This window comes from Bombina bombina, chromosome 11 (assembly GCF_027579735.1).
Source record: "Bombina bombina isolate aBomBom1 chromosome 11, aBomBom1.pri, whole genome shotgun sequence".
Lineage (NCBI taxonomy): Eukaryota > Metazoa > Chordata > Amphibia > Anura > Bombinatoridae > Bombina > Bombina bombina.
Genome location: NC_069509.1, coordinates 74690616 through 74703459, shown reverse-complemented (window position 1 = coordinate 74703459; position 12844 = coordinate 74690616). Strand labels below are relative to the sequence as shown.

The window sequence follows — 12844 nt, the reverse complement described above, 5'->3', positions numbered from 1 at the left end:
TAAACCTACGTGGAACTAAAACCCTCTCTTAGCTTTAAAGGGATATTTAACACTTTGAGATGGTAATATAAAATGATAAATCGTTTATATAAATATATTCATTATTTATTTTGTATCCTTTTCCAATAGTTCAATTATGAAATTGTGAGCATTTCAGTTAGAAATGGAATTGCTGAACACTGTTGTATACCACACGGCCATTGGCTGCACACTCTAGTGACCTATTTATAACTATCCTTAATTGGTCACAGCAGAGAAGGTAACCTAAGTTACAACATGGCAGCTCCCATTGTTTTTTAGACACTACAACTTTACACTAATTTTGTCAATATTTTAACAGCTAATAAAACTTTTAAAATGCATCATTCTATCTGTTTAATGTCCCTTTATGGTACCACCATATTCTACACCTGTGGCTGTTACTCTCACCATTACATAGTTACATAGTAGATGGGGTTGAAAAAAGACTGAAGTCCATCGAGTTCAACCTATACAAATCTAATTTACTTACAAAAAGCTCCAGTTGATATTAAATTAATCTTAAATTAATGACAAGCAATCATATCCATGAATTTTGTTTCTAGCCAGAAATGTATCCAAACAATTTTTAAATGTATCTAGGGTATTAGCATTCACTACCTCCTTTGGTAATGAGTTCCACAACTTTATTGCTCTTACAGTGAAAAAACGCTTCCATTGCAGGAGATTAAATCTCCTTTCCTCCAACCTTAAATTGTGACCTCTTGTCGCAAACAATTTTCTTGGAATATACAGAGTTTCTGCTATCTCTGTATATGGTCCTTGAATATATTTATATAAAAAAAATCATGTCACGTTTCAAGTGCCTTTTTGCTAGAGAAAACAGACCCAGTTTGGCTAGCCTTTCCTCATAGCTTAAATTCTCCATTCCCCTCATTAGCTTTGTGGCCCTTCTCTGAACTTTTTCTAGTTCTGCAATATCTTTTTTAGCGATTGGTCCCCAGAAATGCACTCCATACTCAAGGTGAAGTCTTATCAGGGATTTATATAGTGACAGAATTATGCTTTCCTCCCTTGAATCAATGCCTCTTTTAATACATGCAATTATCTTATTTTCCTTTGAAGCTGCTGCCCTGCATTGTAACCATTACTGTCAATATTTCTATGGATGTCACTCTACTGATTGTAGTAGCTTAAAAGGTCACATCTAGTAGGCAAAGGTAAATAAGTAGACTAACAGTGATTTCTTCAGAGAGCTTTATTCTGGAACTCAGTAGCCCTACACTACACATCAACACATTTTAACAGGACATACATCAAACTTTATCACGGTCCAATGCCAAGATTGGTTGACCTGTCACCAGGGCCGCCATCAAGGGGTGACTCCTGTCAGGGGCCCAATAGGCCAGGGGGCGCCATGAGGCAAGAACAACTTATTAAAAAATATATATATGGGGCGGAGCCAACATCTGTCCAAGACAGTTGCAATCATTAGGAGCTCCAGCACTTTTAGCTTTAAAAAGTCACATATTCCTTCAAAAACTAGCCTTAACTGGACATTAAACTAGTGTTCACTTAAACCCCAACATCTGCCTCTACTGACCGGTGGTGGATATAGAGGAATTTACAGATATTTCAGATGATCTGTGTCACTAACGCATACCAGCATATCAGAACACCACCGCGTTGCAGTCTATCACTACATACCAGGGCAAGTGACTTCTTCATCAGACGCCGGAGGGTCGGGGCTCCGTTCCGGGTCTGTCATCTATTTGCTACTAGAGAGGTAATCCTCTTGCGACAAGAAGACTACCCTGAATTGCTGCACGGCTTAGATCCCAACGGCATTGGCTGTGGTCACGCTGCTTCCCGGTCCGACTAACGTCATCAGCGATCTCCACGCTGTCCGACAATGGCCTCTGATAACCTCCTGAAGTGGACGCTGAATTGGGAACATAGATCAGCGTTTCCCTGGAACAGGGCCCAAAGCCTAAGAGGAGTGGTGTAGAGCAGCGAATGCGGCCATCTTAATTTGCCCTGAAGCCGATCAATAGTAAGTGCTGCTCCCTACTCATACGTTAAGCTCCACACGGAGAATTAAAGGAGAAGATTTAGTTACATATGATTTCTGCCTACTATTCTACCATGAGATAGTTTATTTTAATCTCAACTCCTCACTCCACGGACCTAATCCCAGGGTTTCCTAATAGACCTGGGGAATTACACACATAAGGGATATTGGGAGCAATTTAACTTTATAAGCTACTGGAATCTCTAGCAGGGGCTACAAATCTTATAAAGTAGGGGAAAGGCATTTAACTTAGAATATTAAGAACTTCCCACCTTTAACACCAACAACCTTATTGATTGCCAAGTGGGCCCTATTTGATACTTGAGGCCTAACATCCACCAAGCCTCCCCCAGATACAAATCAGAAGCTCCTTATGATATAACCCGCTAGGATACATACATCTAATTGCACAAATATTCAGCTAAAGATGCCATTATTAACCATGCATGGCTAGTTTCAGATCGACACCAGGGGGACTTTGTTTTACTTTACCAATATTTTTGTGTTTGCATATGTTCCTACACTGAGAAGCTACTATAAGTCTTTGTTTTACTTTCTCCTTTGCCATCAGCCCCAACGGCCCTGTCTGTATATTATGTCTCAATCTGCCAGGCGAAAACCTAAACGAACACAACCTCTTAAAAAAACAGTGGCAGACCATTTCAAAGATCATTCCTCCTCGAAGGGTCAATCAAACAGGGAGTCAAATTAGACACTGGACGGGGGTTACTCAGAAAGCAGTATGGGCTCCCAATCGCCCACGGGTGATAACCTGTCCTCCAATATCATTGAGGTTCTGTCCAGGCGCATGAATATATTACAGGACACCCTGACCAAGGAGATCAAGGACTCTACGGCTGAATTATGCAGAGATATAGCTGCTTTGGGGGAGCGCACTGAAACCCTTGAACATAAACACGAAGACTTAGCTATAGACCATGCAAACCTCCTAGCTTATTCCTAGAATCTCTCCACACAAATTTCAGACTTGGAACTGAAAATGGCAGATATGGAGGACAGATCCAGACGAAATAATCAAGACATTAGCCCAGCAGAGTTGCAGGCCTATATACTGGAACTTTGTCAACATCTCCTGCCTTCCTTGGATCCTCCTGGTCTTATTCTAGACAGAGTACATTGAGTGGCAAGACCAAGGAATGTGTCTCAGGATAAACCTAGAGATGTATTGGCTAGGATCCACTTCTTCCCCCACAATGAAGGCATACTTAGAGAACTGGCTAATAAGCAACAACTTCCAGCTAAATTTCAACAAGTTGCTATTTACCCGGACATCTCCAGTTACACTCTCCAAAGAAGATGGACATTCCGATCCATCACCCAAATCTTGAGAGCAGAGAACATTAGATATCGCTGGGGTTATCCCACTAAGTTAATAGTTACAAGAAACGGAGACAACCACACTATCATTGCCACACAAGAGGGGTTCAGACTGCTCCAACAATAGGGGATTACCCCCTCTACGGAACTCTCGGTACAGAATCACTCAACATCTAAACTCCAACCTGGGGCCTCTGAATGGAATTTCTCGTCTTGGAGGCCATCTTCTTGAAACTAAGATCTAAGTACACAGTAACTTGTTATGAAACATATTAATACTGCAAGTAAAATGTTTAATTGGTTAGAATGAATACTTTATTATGTTATAGAGGATGCCTTGGGCTCCTGACCTGGGGGGTAGCTATCTGTTTAGGACACAAGACATACAATTTATTGTCCATGCCCCCTCTGGGTCGGGGGTCGGGGGGATCCGAGATCTATCTCTTTGCTGGGCCCCATTTTGGAGGGTCTGGGCTTTTGTAACAATAATTAAACCAATGGTACCCCGCTGACCTCACACTAGTTTATATTCACTCTACTTAGGACCTATATACCACAAAGCAGGGCCCCAATCAGCCATATAATTCCCTAAACCCAGTAACGGGATAATGAATATGATCTAGGCTATATCAACATATCCTATAGAAATATAGCTACTATGATATAAACACCTGATTTTATGAACCTACATCTACTAAGTTATATATATATATAAGCTTGCAATTAGGGTTATACCCATCACCTCATATTAACATATGTGATACAGAAATTCTACCACACAGTTAATTTCCCCCCTTATAGTGTCGATCCACTTATGTAGTTACGTATTTGTAACATTCCCCCCCTTCACATAAATACTGTTTGTATTATCCTCTGATACGGGGACCGAAGAGGTCAGCCGTTCATTTGTAGGCAAACCTCTTACATTGGTGGTGAATCAGACCACCATATGTTGTAGATAGAAACAGACTCATACGTTGACAACTGACTGTTCGCTATTTTACGTATCAATATTTAAATTGTGTTCAACCAAGTTCTAAAGGGTTTTCAATATTGTTATCAATCATATACTGGTATAAATAACTAACAAATTTCTTCTTTATTTCTCAGTATAACCTGCTAGCAGACTATAAAACTGCATTTTGCCTATAATCATCAGAGCTTGGAAACGGTCCAGGCGGGGTAAGTGCTTTTGAACTCCTTCCCCTCTCCCTCTTAGTATTTAAGTCTAACACTCTCAGTCGGCTCCTATCCCATCCCTGCCCCTCTTCCCGCATACATTAGAATAACAGTCATGGGAGAATCCTCTGATCTTATCACCTTTGCTACCCTAAAACACTAAGGGCCTCAATTCACCCACTAAGAGAAGTCTACTAACTAATTCTATGAAATCCCTCAAGTTATATTCCTGCAAGAAACCCATTGTCTGGCTTCGCATCAGGACCCATACAGATCCTCTGATTATCCTACTGTATTTCTCTCATCTTATACGGAGAAGTCAAGAGGGGTTGCAATAGTTGTTCATAAGACTGAATTTTGAACTTATATATAAGGAAACAGATGACCAGTGTAGATATTTAATCCTTATCTGTAAATTAAACGGTTTAGTATTTACCTTGGTTAACATTTATGTCCCTAATCAGTCCCAACCTAGATTCTTGAGGGAAGTACTAACTAGAGTAGAACCGATCAAATCCGGAACTATGGTTCTGGGAGGAGACTGCAACATGATATGGGACCCACTTATCGACAAAAAGGTCTGGACAAACAAAGAAATTGACCCTTACACCATAAGTACTGCCACCAAGTTTAGACAGCTTATAACACAATATAATTTGTACCACATTTGGCGGGCCCTACATCATAATGATAAAGATTACACATATTACTCCAGACCGCATAACACATATTCTAGACTTGATTATTTGTTTACTGACTCTTGGACACTTAACAAAATAGTAAACTCCCATATACGAATCTGCTCATGGTCAGATCATGACATCCTATTATTCACCCTATCCACAGATCTATCTAAAACATCCAGACCAACCTGGAAATTCCCTAGACAACTGCTACATAGTCAGGAATTCAGGACATCCCTTCAAACGTCCATGGCAGAGTTTATAGCTATAAATGAGACCCCCCAAATGCCATATCAAATAATCTGGGCCTCGCTCAAGGCATTCATTAGGGGTATATGCATTAAGAAGCAAGCCTCCATTCGGACCCAGAGGGGTTCCCCACTGGGGCTATTAATAGCCTCCCTGAGAGCTAAAGAATTGATTAATAAATCCTCACCTTCCCCATAGTTAGCTGACAAAATCAAAACGTTGAGAACTCAATTAGCTGATAGAGAAATGGAAAGAGTCAAGGAGGCATACTCTAGTTTCAAACAAATTATGTATTACCAGGGTAATAAACCCTCTACTCTATTTTGCGATCAGCTTATTCCTTTCAGTGGTCACTAGAAACTATCCGACACCTGGGAGTTCAACTAGGCCCTGATCGCAAGCTAGTGGTTCAGAAAAACTATAATAATGCACTGCACGAGATCTCCACACTTCTGAAATCCTGGACTTTTAAGGAAGTCTCATGACTGGGACGCATTTCGTCCCTTAAAATGACTATCCTTCCCAAGATCCTCTATTACTTTAGATGCCTGTCCCTAAGAACCTGCTCTGTAGACTCCAATCTCTCTGCCTAGGATATGTATGGGGGTCTTCCAGACCCTGTATAGCATCAAAGATACTACAGAAACAGTATGGTCAAGGTGGTGTTGCCATGCCCAATATACAGGGATATTATGAAGCGGCCAGACTGACACATATATCCGCTAGGGCAGTTAAAGGTGAACCGCAGAGGTGGAGAGATGTGGAGTCCTCGGAACTACCATCCGGACTGGGATTGGAGAATCTCCTTTGGATCCCATCCTACCGTCTGGATGATTTGGGGATACATAATCCTATCATAAGAGATAACCTAAAACTTTGGCATAATATTAGACACCTCTCAGAAATTGTGCCACACCCATCTCCACTACATTCTGTTCCTAGCTTACTAGCGGCACTTCCAGACATGCATTCTTCGCAATAGAAAGACTGGAATATCCAACATGTCGCCCAGCTTTACACTTCTGAAACACTCACCCCACCACAGAGAATAGGTTCCTTAATACAGGATCCTCCGCCTTGGGCCATATTTGAATATACCAGACTACATAACTTCTTATTGTCATGGGGTTTTCCCAAAACTGACAACAGACCCTTGACCACATGGGAAAAATTATGGAAACTCAAAACTTTTTTTACATTTTGGCAGCCACCAGAGGGTATTACAGCAGAGTGTTATTGAGCATGGGAAATGTAAGGAGTAAAGCATTAGCCTTTGAGAGAATTTCTGAGTGTGCGCTAAACCACTATGCACAGTGTGAGACAGACGTGGCACTTTTGTTTGTACAGTGTGTGCATGAGTCAGACGGCAGATCACTTTCATTTGCAGAGAAGGTAGGACTTAATTAGTAAATGTTTATTTCTTTGTGCAATTTCGGATTGTAACTACAGTGTGGTAGTAGTTGTATGGTGGGGCCAGGGGTCCATAAAAACACATTTTGTTAGCAATATGCTGCAGTGTATTTATGATTATTTGACAATGCTGTAGGAACTCTATATTTAAAGCCATGCAGAAATGTTTTCTCCTCAATACACAAATGGTAGGTGCCCTTTTGGCAGATATGAGTTTTTTTTAAATTAATATATATATATATTTTAATTACATTCAGGTTTATTGCCCCTTTATGCAAGGACTTTTCAGATGCAAGGAGGCATTTTATTTAAGAATTTTACATCTGCATAAATTATAATCTCAGACTAAGATTGCTCAGTGTTTGAAATGAGACAGGTTAATTTAAAACTGTTCAGTTTACACTACAGTTGACTTAATTTTGAAATACATACAAACAAGCCTTAATCCTGCATTTAAAGGGATAGGAAAGTCAAAATTAACCTTGCATGATTCAGATAGAGGTCATTTTAAACTTTTAAATTCACTTCTATTTTCAAATGTGCTTCGTTCTCTTAGTATCCCTTGTTAAAAAATGAATATGCGCATATCATACACTAGTGAGAGCTGCTGCTTATTGGTGCCTGCACACATTTGTCTCTTGTGATTGGCTAAATAGATATTTTCAGCTTCCTGTCAGTAGTGCAATGCTGTCCCTTCAGTAATAGATAACAAGAGAATGAAGAAAATTTGATAATAGAATTAAATTGGAAAGTTGTTTAAAATTGTATGTTCTACCTGAATCATAAAATAAAATGTTGGGGTTTAGTATCCCTTTAACCACATCTAATGGTATGAGACTGAGTACCACAGCTTATGGTTCCACCAAGACCATATATAGTACAGTATTTTTAAAATCCATAAGTACAGCTGACAGATGGGAACATTTGTACACCATATTTCAGGTGGTGCTCTTGGTTGGGGGAAAAACAAACATATGTCAACCTTTCAAAAGTACTTTTCTTCATTTAGCCATCTACCCAGATCAGTAATGTACAATTTTGAATTTCCAGAATTATTTTTTTTTGCACATTTACAAATATGATTCTTTAATAAGTGATCTCTTAATTTCTGCAATTTTTTTTATCATGCATGTCGCACACTGTTGATTTAGGGTATGTTATGTGCAGAAATTTTACCTCCTGTGAGTGTTTCTGTGGGTGTCTGTGTTTATGTCTTTGTGCTTTTGTTTGTGTCTCTATGAGTGTGTATGCATTTTTTTTCTTTGGGTCTCTCTGTTAAGGGTCAGTGTTTATGTCTTTGTGCACTTTATGTGGTTGTCTGTGAGGGTGTGTGCGTATGTCTTTGTGCTTTTTCTATGGGTGCCTCTGTGAAGGTGTGTGTATGTATGTCTTTGTGTATTTTCTCTGGATGCCTCTGTGAGGGTGGGTGTGTATGTCTTTGTGTGTTTTCTGTGGATGCCTCTGTGAGGGTGTGTGTGTATGTATGTATGTCTGTGTTTTCTGTGGGTGTCTCTGTGAGAGTGTGTGTATGTCTTTGTGTGTTTTCTGTGGATGTCTCAGTGAGGGGGGTATGGTATGTCTTTGTGTGTTGTATTTGGTTGTCTCTCTGTGAGTGTGTGTATGTCTTTGTGTGTTTTCTGTGGGTGTCTCTCTGTGTGTGTGTGTGTGTATGTCTTTGTGTGTTTTCTGAGGCTGTCTCTCTGTGTGTGTGTGTATGTCTTTGTGTGTTTTCTGAGGCTGTCTCTGTCGGTGTTTCCTTGGGTGTATGAGCAAGTTTGTGTTTGAGTTCCTGTGTGTGTCCATTGTCTGTTCCTTTTTAGGACATTTTGACCTTACTACCGATTATTCACACTACAGACTTTGAGACTAATGAGACCTTTTCCCGGAAAACAACAATCTACCATTTAACCTTTCAATTATTGTTTAGGCAGTTCAGGGCCCTTCCTTTCAGCCACTGCATGCTGTTGTCATTATTTAATTGGCATCTTCCTTGACAAAAAGATAATCAGAACTCCATATTTTGTTTTGTAAATCTCCATTTTTGACAAAACTGTAGTCTACCTCATTACTTGTCAGGTCAATATATACAAGTGCTGAGTGTCTGTTTGGGTGTCTGTGTGTTTCTTTGCGTCTGCTAGAGTGTCTATATGTGAATCCTTATGTGTGAGTGTGTGTTTCAGTGTATGAGTGTGTCTGTGTGTTTGTGTTTTACTACCTTTACAACATTTCCAAGTTTGACAACACTTAAAGGGCCATAATACCCAAATGTTTAAACACTTGAAAGTGATGCAGCATAGCTGTAAAAAGCGGACTAGAAAATATCTCCTGAACATCTCTATGTAAAAAAGAAAGATATTTTACCTCAAAAGTTCCTCAGTAGCCACCTCCCATTGTAAAGGATTTCTAAGCAGCATTTTAGTGTGTATGTCCTGGGACATCTGAAGGGATGAGCATCGTGCACTCTCATCTTATTTCACAAATCAGGTAAAGGAAGTTTACAATGAAATCTCATGAGAGTCAAGTCAAATCTCATGAGATCACAGTAAAAGTTCATGACCTCAGCACTGCTGATGCTGATTGGCTGCTGTTCATTTCTTCATTTATTTTAATTTTTTTACCTGCAGCTGGGAGCAGTTGAGTATAACTTTTTACACAGAACTTACTCTGCTGAGCTGAGGAGATTGTGAGGTAAAATATCTTCCTTTTTTACATAGAGATGCTCAGGTGATATTTTCCTGTCAGCTTTTTACAGTTATACTGCATCAGTTTCAAGTGATTTAGCATATGAGTATTATGTCCCTTTAAGAATAAAGTGTATATACGTTTTAGTCACTTGTCAAAGGTGGGGGGCTGATGAATAAGGCAGGGGCCCCAAAATTTCTAGTGGTGGCCCTGCCTGTCACTGTCCTCATTGCCTGTCACTATTTTCTTTGGGTGCCCCTCTCCCCTTTGTTACAAACACATTTGTCTATCATTCTCACCTTTTCCCATCACTCTTTTGATTGTCACTTTCCCCATTGGCTGTCACTATTTCCTTTGTCGATCTCCAAATTGCCTGACACTCTCCCAGGGCCTACTGCCTGATACTATTTAATTTAGCTGCAATCTTTCCATTTGATTGGGACAATTCTTTTGACCCCTCTTTTCTGTTATTATTTCCTTAGGCTGTCACTACATTTTGCTTGTCACTGTCTCTATTCCCTGTTGCTCTCATCTTTGCCTGTGCCTATTTCCTTCCACCGTCACTAACGCTGACATTTTTTTCCAGTTGGCTGTCACTGATTTGCTTGTCACGCCCCTTATTGCCTGTCACTCATTTAGGTGGCTGTCACTCTCCACACCGCCTGTCACTATTTCCTTTGGCTCCATCACTATTTTCTTTGCTGTCAATCTTCCATTTTGCTGTCACTCCCCTTTACCTGTCACTATTTCCTTTGGCTGCCATTCCCGTCAGTCACTCTCGCCTTGCCTGCCACTGTCACACTAGCAGCTGTCGCTATAAATCACTATTTGGGTGTGGCTGTCACTACATTTGACTAATGACTGTCTATACTCATCCATTCACTCGGTATTCATCCACTCTCTCCCGCCCTGCCATTGACTTCTCTTTGGCCCGATGACGTCACCGGGAGAATGGGAGGGAGCTTATCTGACTGATCCAAGACATCGGTGCTCCCCAGGCTCCCGCGGCGCCGCCATTTGCAGCGCCTGTGACAGAACATCAGACAAGCAGTGAGTGAGTGAGGCAGAAGCTGGAGTTACTGGACCTGCTGCGGGGAGGTAACTGATGGTGCACTTGTGACTGTCACTTCTCTCACACTGGGTGATTGTGCACGTCTGGGCTAATGCGCACACTATGGGCGCTCACATGGACCGACCTCCACATATCAAATACTGTGTAGTACAGCGTGTAGCGTTCATTATTAGTCATTGGTCTCTGTGCTATTCATACGTGTTAAGCTGACTGTGTTATATGTGTTCTATAATAGTTGTCTGTATTGCCTTTGTGCTATAGAGTTCATAGTCCATTTACTTGTATTTATACACTGTGCATTGTGTGTGTATATATGTGTGTGTATATATATATATATATATATATATATATTCTGTCTATTCTGTTATATAGTGTGTCTATGTATGTATGTGTGTGTGTGTATATATATATACAGTATATAAGAAAGTTAGCAAGTTATTTTATAATCTACTGTAACACGATTTGAGATCTGTTCTACAGATCACATGAATGAACCTATTAATCACATAAATTGATGAGCAACAGGTGTGTGTATATAATATTATAAAATATATATATATATATATATATATATATATATATATTTTTTTTTTCCTCTCAGTTTTTTAGGTGTTCTTTGATTGCTGGTTACCTGGAAGGGGGGCTGTCATTGTATAGGTAGCAAAATGTCCATATATTTGTTTCTTTCCATTATCCAACAAAGTATGTTGTGGATATTGCTTCTGTTTGTTATTAGATTATATTCTACTTTCTAACTTTGTTAAATAAAAATATGTGCAAGCAAAAGAAGCATTGAAAGATAGCAATTTGTGACATTATCAAATATGAAAATTGCACAAATTATTTAAATGTTTCTTTTTGTATATGTATGTGTGTATGTATATGTATGTATGTATGTATGTGTGTATATATATATATATATATATATATATATATATATATATATATATATATATATATATATATATATATATATATATATATATACAGAGAGAAGTGCACTCACAGGAACAAACAACTGGCTCAATACCATTGTTAGCCTGTTCTATGGCGATTTACCACCTGGGTGCAATATTTGTAAATGTGTTTCTGTAAGTCCTTCATTTATAGTTTTATTTTAGCAAATTTAATCATGTCTTTTGTAGATTTTGTAGACTCTGTATATGTTTATGATAGCTGTCAGGCGATTTTTTTTTAACTCCTCATTAAATCTTTCAGCAATTGTTAAATTGTATCTCATATCACCTCCCCCCACTTATAGCTCAGCATTGGAATCTGTATGGTCCTTTGCTGTGTATTTCCTGAGTCTGGAACTGGACATAATTAATATTTATAATTAGATGAAGATTTTACATAACTGGGAAATCTTGTGTGTGTATATTTGTGTATATATATATATATATATATATATATATATATATATATATATATATATATATATATATATATATATATATATATATATATATATATAAATTTTTTTTTTTTTTTTTTTTTTTTTTTTTTTTTTTTCAGCAAACTGGATCATAGATTGTGTATTAACTAATATACCATGGTAGACATACTAAGTTATATGCTATCATCTCCCTCCCTGGTAGTTGGGATAATGACCCTGGTCTAAGGTCAGAATAATATTCTTACTGTGCTTGGATAAAGGTCAAGGGACCTAGAATCACCTTCAGCACAGCAGCTCTGTCTAAAGTAAAATTCAGCTTGAGTCATAGGCGATGCGCTGTGTTTTTTTGGATGCAGTCCCCTTATCCTTGCTTGCTGCACGTGGTATTGCAGCTTGTTTTGTTTTGATAAAGGCTCATTATTTATACAATGGAAATGGTGAGGGTAGCTCTGATGATTTTTTTTATCTGATGATTTTTCTATTAAAGGGACACTGTACTCAAAAATTTTCTTTTGTAATTCAGAAAGAGCATGCAATTTTAAGCAACTTTCTAATTTACTACTATTATCAATTTTTCTTCGTTCTCTTGCTATCATTATTTGAAAAAGAAGGCATCTAAGCTTTTTTTTTTGGTTTCAGTACTCTGGACAGCACTTTTTTTATTGGTGGATGGATTTATCCACCAATCAGCAAGGACAACCCAGTTTGTTCACCAAAAATGGGCCGGCATCTAAACTTACATTCTTGCATTTCAAATAAAGATACCAAGAGAATGAAGAAAATGT

At 38.8% G+C, this 12844-nt stretch overlaps 1 protein-coding gene across 3 annotated transcripts in view; it reads left to right on the top strand.

Moving 5' to 3' along the window:
* Nucleotides 1-10359: 10359 nt before the first annotated feature.
* PRPSAP2 (phosphoribosyl pyrophosphate synthetase associated protein 2) overlaps nt 10360-12844 on the top strand; it is a 131841-nt gene continuing 129356 nt past the window's right edge. Inside the window, exon 1 of one of the 3 annotated variants that reach the window (XM_053694582.1) lies at nt 10360-10689. The gene's annotated coding sequence lies outside the window, so the exon portion shown is untranslated. The remainder of the gene's footprint in view (nt 10690-12844) is intronic. The other 2 variants (XM_053694585.1, XM_053694583.1) reach the window with 2 other exon arrangements.